This window comes from Limulus polyphemus, unplaced genomic scaffold (genome assembly GCF_000517525.1).
Source record: "Limulus polyphemus unplaced genomic scaffold, Limulus_polyphemus-2.1.2 Scaffold3358, whole genome shotgun sequence".
Taxonomy (NCBI): domain Eukaryota; kingdom Metazoa; phylum Arthropoda; class Merostomata; order Xiphosura; family Limulidae; genus Limulus; species Limulus polyphemus.
In genome coordinates, this window is record NW_013668968.1 from 60,442 (window position 1) to 69,335 (window position 8,894).

Consider the following 8,894-nt stretch of genomic DNA (forward strand, 5'->3'; position numbering starts at 1 on the left):
AGGGCGAGCATGTTTGGTAGGACGGGGACTCGAACTCGCGACCCTCAGATCGCGAGTCGAGCGCCCTAACCACCTGGCCATGCCGGGCCTTTTTGTTGATGAAAATGAACCTATTACTTCGTGATATTTTCAATCAACAAATTTTATATAATATTAATAGATCTTATCTCCCCCAAATCATATACAATAAAATATTAAAAATATACAACTAGCATTGACTATAGGCTAACATCATATGTAAGTCAGTTGAATACTTCTTTCATTGTTGGAAATATTAAAACAAAGCACGAGGAAAAACTAGTACATGATATTTGTCGAGCAATAGTGATGTTCATATAGAAAGATAAAATAGAGAAATGTCAAAGGTCGCTAGATGTTGTACTTACGTAAAACATTTTTCAAATATGTGATTCATGAGTGTTTTTAAGTCATTACTTGGACTGTCATAGCGCTTGCAATTTCGCTTATTTTGGACATCAACGATGCGAAAACATCTTTCTCGCGGTTATTATAACTTCCAAAAAATGGAGAAACTGATTTTGTAATAAGTATATGTTATAAGGAGTACAGTTGTCCTAAGTAATACTAACTAAACAGTTCTTGTGCTACTAGTCATAATCAAGCCATAATGGTGAACCGGTACCTGAAATAAAGTTTTTTACTATTATCTGAAGAGTAAAGGTCTTTTTTTTTCTAACTTTATTTATAAAATGTCTAAGTCCCTAGAAGTTCTGAAAAACAACACTAACTCTGAAGAAAAGAAATCTCTAAAGTCTAGAGCACATGCATTGTTAGAGTGTATGTAAAACTCCAAGTCGCGAAAACTTACAATGGCAACGTTTAATTGACGTTCATTTTGTTGTATTCCTTTATAATCAAGTAAAGCTGAAACCGAATTGATGTAGACTCCAATACTGTTGACTTCAGAAAAACACTTTTTACGGTAATTAATAGACCAATCAAATAAAAAACAATGACATCTAATATATCTTTCTAATACAATTGGATATTTTTGTACTACTTTCTGAAAAAAAATGGAGGGGTTCTGACCCCCTAGAATTGGGCATCCTTATACATTAAATAATACAGTTAGTAATTCCCCCCACCCAGATCTACGCCTGTTTATACGACATTAAATAATACATTTACATAATTATAAATTAGAAAAAATAACACAGTGTAAAAAACAGTAAACAGTAAGTAATCAGAATTGGCTATGGGTGCTACCAGTCAGTGACTTTCCTTAAGTCAACAGTTAAAAATTAGCGACAGTGGTAGATCGCCTTAGTAGCTTTGCAATAGCAAACACAGGACGAGTAAAATTTAGTGACAATGAGATCCAAACTCGAGACCCTCAAATCACGAAGCATTCCCCCACCTGCCCATTGTGTAGCTTTGTGCTTTACAACAAACATACATACTGGCAATATTTGGATTACTTATATATTCAGAATGATCAAAAACCTTAATTTCGATTAGTTGATCATATTTGTGACATTAATCGATGAAGTGTAACTTCGATTGATCGATTATTTTATGGGACACTAGTCAATGCAATCGTTGGTCATAGGTAATCGATTAAATTGCCCATATATTTACCTATCAGAAGTCAAGGTGCCACCAATTTGTATAGGTTTCTAACACCATTGTCTGAGATGCAGCCCACACTTATACTGGTGACCTTGCTTCAATGTAGATGTACTCGTTCATTGATCATTCTCATCTCACCCATCGAAGAAGCTATCATTGATTTTTGCCAAACAATTTGAATTTCGATTCATCTGTAAAGAGCACTCTCCTTCAGCTTTGCTACTTCTATTATTTGAAGACCGATGCCCAGTTCAGCCTTTTGGTTTGGTTATCTCTCCTAAGCAGTGTTTTTGAGCAGCTACATATCAAATGAGACCACTTGACTACTGTGTATCTGTCTGTGACTTATTGGCGATAAATTTTAACAATAAACAAACAGCACACGGTCCACTTGTTTTGAAATAATATATTAAAACAAGTCAAACGTATATACAAATGTTTGTTACACAGTTAATGACCAAATTTGTATAGAGAGCTTTAAATAATCTTCTCTTTTCGTCAAAGTATACACAGGCTGGTTCAGTTACGTTAGAACATAATTATCAAGACGAAATATTCTCCTCTGGTCTGTTGTTACAATACAATCGGTGATAATTTCACTGTTGGCTTCCACAGTTGTATCTAGAGCTTTAAATAAGTGTCTCTTTTCATCAAAAATCTACACAGATTTGTTCAATTACTTTAGAATACAATTTACAAAACAAATTATTCTTCACTACTCTGTTGTTACTATACAATCTGTGATAATTGCACTTTAAATACAAACGCCACTATACGTTCTTTACGGCTAAACCCACAAACACACACTCTAAATCTATCTATCTATAACTAATTTTATGTAACGTTGTATTACCTTCTATACAACTAATACAACTACATTTTGTATGCGTATTTATAGCCTGACCGAGGCCCATAACGTTCTACAAACTATGCATTAATATGATGCAATAACACTCAATTGAAACAACCAGAAAAACTTAGAAATTTCTAATAACATGACGCAATAATACAACAAAAGCCAATTCACAACAACTGAATTACACAACATATGATTCCTAAACTATCGCTTCTAAAAATAACTAAATTTAACACTCGCTCTATATTTAAACGAGAACAGCCGTGTATGTCTAACAGTATCTAATTGTTCTGGATGTAACATTTACATCTGTAATAAACAAATAGGTAATTTGCAAGATATCTACTGCATTGTCTGAGGTCAAGTGAAGAGATTATCCCGAGTTACATATCATCGCCTTTGAAGAGTTTGGGTTTTCTGTCTCGACCGATTCTGTTATCAACAACACTGTTTCACGTACCATCTTCAGGGTCTCCATACAGTTCCTACTGAAACATAAAGTTTCGTCTTTGTCTCATAGAGTAACAACCTGTACTAGCCAAAACTTTTGTTTATACACTATTTTCACATTTCTGTCTTAGGACCATGTGTGCATTGCCATACTAATGATGGGCAACATACGATTGCACGTGTACATTTATAAGCATCATGCTAGTTTGACACTCTCAAATTTGATTGAATGACAGGCAATCACAATGTACGTTCAACAGAGGGGAACACTGACACAATATTTATATTTTATACCTATTATGTCTGGGATTCGAGATGTGACCTCGCACTTTCAGCTATGGGTGATTTATAAGCGTGCAAGACATGCAAATACGGATATTAGTAGCGACTTCAGGTGGCAAGTACTACCAACTGGTTGTTTTGTGTTTGGTCCACTTAAAACTTAGGGATGGCTATGCTTGAACATTAGGGGTCTCTGACCTGGCCATCTAACCCATTGCGCGCATAAAGTGTTGTTCAAATGAACAAAAACGTAATGGATTGTTTTGTGTGTATTGTATTTTTTATATATAAAATGTTAAAATAATTATAGTTCAACTGAGACTGATGAGTGTAGGTCTTTAGACATTATAAAGGTAAAGAAAATCCTGAAATTCTAGTGATGGCATTTCGTTGTTGTTAGAAAAATATAAAGGTGTGTGTTGATTTGATTACCCGTTGCTATCAAACATCTTAAGTGTGTTTAATCAGTGTATTTAACTGTTTAAAAAGTAATACTTTGGTTCATGATCAAGATTACTGAATCATGAAGTGGGCATTCTTTAAAAAAATTTCTATAAAAAATCAAACGGCATCAACACAAAGAATGCTCTATTTTCTATGGAAATCATAATTATTGAATGATATTGAGTAAAACCATTAGTTTCCATAAATGATGAAGAAACAAATTATGGTTAATATATTTTCGTTTTTTATAAGATCGAAATCCTATATAATTATATAGTAAACGTACGTCCTAACTTCTGAAGCATGATTCGTATAATCAAGATAGCACCTTGATTTTCTAAAAAAAAATTTAAACAAAAAACGTTCCTTCTAACACGTACACAGTCTTACTATTCTGATGTATTTTCAATTTCAGAAACTATCTATCTAGTGTAATATAATATACCATAATAATCTGCAGATGGGGTGTGTTATACCCAATATGACCTCAAGGCTGCGATGTTATATTTGTTTTTTATCATTCCACAATAGAGATTTCAATGTAGAATAGTAATGTAACTCGAGATCGGTGTACTAAACTCTCATTCAGCGTATTTCATATGTGAAGTAGTAACGTCTCTTCGTGAACAGAAGCTCGTTTTACAGCACTTATCGACTTAGCTGTTTTATACCCAGATTCCTGAAAGCGAGGAAACGAGAGGGTGGACTGCATGAAAGAAGGTTCCGTTATTTTATATTCGTAATTCACTTTTGTATAATAATTCACTGTTCTTCCCCTTCCCGTTCCTGACATGGCCTGGTGGTTAGGGCACTCAACTCGCAAGCTTTATGTTGAGAGTTCGAATCCTGTCACCGTACAAGTGTTATAATGTTATGGTCAATTCCACTTTTCGTTGTGTAGCTCAAGAGCTGACTGTTGACTAGCTGCCTTCCCTCTAGGGGATACATGAGGGATAATTAGCGTAGATAGCCTTCGAGTAGCTTTGCGAGAGATACAATAAACAAAATGTTACTTCCCTCCGAAACTCTTTTCTTGTTACTTTCTCTCTCCAAATAAAAACTTACGTTTCGTGATCGTCTTGAAATTGACATAAGTGTATTGCAAAAACAACAACAAAAACTCGTTTTAAACGAATTCTACAAGACACAGTCATCAATAATTTAACTCATTTTGTACTTGTTTTAAAAATCCAAAATAAAGATTACCGCTGAATCCTACTCTTTAATATTCTACTGCCACATTTCTAGCAGCTTTCTAAGTAAACCGATGTTAGACTGCACTAGAAAAAAGTATTGGTAACCCTGAGAATACTGACGTTATTACCAATGTTTCCTTAGCTAACATGTGCACAGATGCATTTCATTCATTGGAAATTAACTAAACGCCCTTGTCAACAATGAACAAAGATGTTTTTTAATTGTTTCTATTTACGAAAAACTAAGTTGCAAAATTAGATGGCACACACTACACCATGTATTCTGTGTTAACGGGCCATTGTTTTCTCTTTCTAACACGTGCCAAACTGTATTTTATGCGTCTTTCCTTCTGGTATACGTACACAGTAAAATAGAAACTCCCAATTTATCAGAATATATTATGACATGATTAGCCTTTTAAAAGCCGCCACTAATAATGTTAATGATGTTTGACTAAATTATTGACACTTTCCACTTTGTTAAATTTGTGTGCATTTCTTGCTTCTTAAAAAAGAAAAAACTATTAATTATTAAAAAAACACTTTACTGATTTTTTTTAATCTGTCTGATTTTTCACTAACACATTATAAGCGGTTTCAATTTTTCAGTACTTTTAATTTGTTTTTCTAAAGCAACACTGGATATTTCAGGTCTCGCTAGTTCAAACATGTGAATGTTAAATGACTTACGTGAGCAGCAAAATTATGACCCTTTTTACAAACAAAAATTATATAAATGTATCCAGACAGTAACATTACTCTAAGTTTTACTTTTATCGATGTGATACTAACATTGTAAAACAGATAACATCATCATATTTTATTACTTTGAAATAATATTACATCTTATTCTTGTATAAGTAAACCTAAATTCAGTTTATTTATTTCACGAAAGTATCATTATAATATATGAACAAAAATATTACTCATCACTAGCCATTCTACTTATACTTAATTTCGTGAAAGACTACGTTTTACTTCAGAGTCCATCAAAGACTTTGTTTATGAATCATTATTTAGTAGTGTTCACTATCTCTTACAGACCCTTACGTGAAGATCTACTTCCTGTATAATAACCAAAGAATTGCAAAGAAAAAGACCCACGTTAAGAAACGGACATTGCATCCGGTGTTCAACGGTCCTTTGTGTTTGAGGTACCTTACAACGAAGGTTTGGAGAACATCAACTTAGTGTTCATGGTTCTGAACTGGGACCAAGTTACTAAGAACGAGATCATAGGTCGTCTGGAGATGGGATCGCAGGCTGGCGGTACAACACAACAACACTGGGAGGATGTCATCCATTCTCCACGACGGCAGATAGCCGAGTGGCACAAGATGCGGGAGTGATATGAGGCCTTTTTTACGACAATACTTTATCAAATAATGACTTGCGCCACGTGACTGGTATAAACCCATGCCTTTATGCTTCCGTAGAAATCTTGGCTTACTGCTGGCCAAAATAACTGTTAAGTCTTAATATAAGTCAGAGGTGTCTTCATTGTATATATTAAGCCAATTTGACTAAAATAGGGCGTCAAAGGGACATTTTAGACAAAAGTTTTATTAGTGCATGCTTCTGTTTATTTGGTGTCTCCCCATTTGCAACAGGACGACAGGTAGTAGACACATATTACTATAGTAATCTTTGTAATTTCCCCTACTTGTTTCGTGTTCGTCCATATTAACTAAGAGTAATACAAATTGCCTCTGCCAACATGGTCACACATCATAAACATGAGGCATAGTATAATGTCAAAGTATTTCATTTTCTATTTTCTGTCATGGACCTAAAATAACCTGTACCTTGACGCAGCTAATGTTTCATTTCTATAATGTTGTTTTAGTCATGTATAATAAAATATGATTTATTTATATACTATTTTCTATAAAAAGCAACATTTCGTACAAAAAAAAGTTTAAGACACCTCCAACTACAACTGATTGCTTACTCCCTGCACTATTAATAAAAACATTTTGTTGGTAGTTGGTGTGCCTATAACTTCCGTGACAAAATGTTAATTGAACAGCAAAACTTTTACTTTCCATTTCATAGCATAGACAACGGTATTTAATAACCGAAGTTTTTTGTATAAAGACAATAATCGCTGGTGAATACATATTTTTAGTGTTCCTTTTAAGTAATATGTATTTTTATATATCTTATTTTTTTACTTAATCCTGACTGTTGCTGCAGTAAAGAAAGCATATACAGAAGCGAGAGCATCACATGCTTTATATAAATAACGTTAAATGCTATTCTCTTCAGCTAGACAATAGTAATATTTATTGATACCCAGATTACTATACGATACAAAAAGCCTTATATGCATTTAACCAAAATCGTAAAATATATTTAACTATAGATCATTTTATTCTTCCTACATGAACCAAGTCAAAAAGGTATAAAAACGTTTATCGTGTCCCTACTATTTAGAGTGATAAACAGTCCTTTATCAAGGTCTATAGATTTCTATAATGTCTGACAAAGAGCTATCACTCCAAAACCATGGAACGTAATAAACTGTTTTGGTTTTCCCACATTATGCGAAGGTAAATAATTTTTAGTAATTCATACTAAAAAAAAGGTAAGAGCAACTGTCTTCCCATACATTAATATCTCGTCTAATTCATTATCCGGTTTTACCGATAGAAGACTTTGACTGTAACAATGGTTTTAATGAAATTCCAGCTAACTGGACATTGGCTTTTCCAGCAGCTAACTCGACATTGGCTTTTCCAGTAGTATTTTAATCACTTTTTTCTTCAGAACAAACTTTCAGAAAAATATAATAAATAGTTAGATGTATATATTTCAACTGACAACTTAAGAGAAGACGGATCTGGTAAGCAGGGGTAATATTTGCATTTTGTTAGGCGTTAAAAATTTGGTAGGAAATTTTCTATTTGATTTATTTAGAAAGTAAATACCAATTGAATACTCTGTACAAGCTCAAAAATCATTGTAAACAAAGTTAGTAATTCATATAACTTGAAGTGCTAAATGAAAATTTCGCCATGCTATAGATACATACCTTAAATATTGAAGCATGCCATACATGTGGCTGATTGTGGTCACGGCTACATCATGCTATAACTTTAATGGGAAAAAATGTGAAAGACATCTAAGCGTTTTCGGAAGTTTTCGACCTTTTTTTGTGTCAGTGTCGTTGAGAAGGACAGTTTTGCTTGTAATGTTGTCAGTGTCGTTGAGAAGGACAGTTTTGCTTGTGATGTTGTCAGTGTCGTTGAGAAGGACAGTTTTGCTTGTGATGTTGTCAGTGTCGTAAAGAAGAACAGTTTTGCTTGTGATGTTGTCAGTGTCGTAAAGAAGGACAGTTTTGCTTGTAATGTTGTCAGTGTCGTAAAGAAGGACAGTTTTGCTTGTGATGTTGTCAGTGTCGTAAAGAGGGACAGTTTTGCTTGTGATGTTGTCAGTGTCGTAAAGAAGAACAGTTTTGCTTGTGATGTTGTCAGTGTCGTAAAGAGGACAGTTTTGCTTGTGATGTTGTCAGTGTCGTTAGAAGAACAGTTTTGCTTGTGATGTTGTCAGTGTCGTAAGAAGGATAGTTTTGCTTGTGATGTTGTCAGTGTCGTAAAGAAGGACAGTTTTGCTTGTGATGTTGTCGATGTCGTAAAGAGGGACAGTTTTGCTTGTGATGTTGTCAGTGTCGTAAAGAGGGACAGTTTTGCTTGTGATGTTGACAGTGTCGTAAAGAAGAACAGTTTTGCTTGTGATGTTGTCAGTGTCGTAAAGAAGGACAGTTTTGCTTGTGATGTTGTCAGTGTCGTTAAGAAGGACAGTTTTGCTTGTGATGTTGTCAGTGTCGTTGAGAAGGACGGTTTTGCTTGTGATGTTGTCAATGTCGTTGAAAAGGACAGTTTTGATTGTGATGTCTCGCCCTTGTAACTCGAACCTATGTATGCTGTTATTATAAGCAATATGGTAGAACACCGTATTGCCCCCTAATAACCTCCCCGGGGGCGTTGCAAACTGCAAAATGGGGCGCTAATTAGTGACTAATTGGGTCATATGATAATACCTCTATTATAAACAAATATATCTATAATAAGTAG

The 8,894-nt window shown here is 34.2% G+C and overlaps 1 pseudogene; it reads left to right on the forward strand.

Moving 5' to 3' along the window:
* LOC106469213 overlaps positions 1–8,326 on the forward strand; it is a 41,882-nt pseudogene extending 33,556 nt beyond the window's left edge.
* Positions 8,327–8,894: the final 568 nt, after the last annotated feature.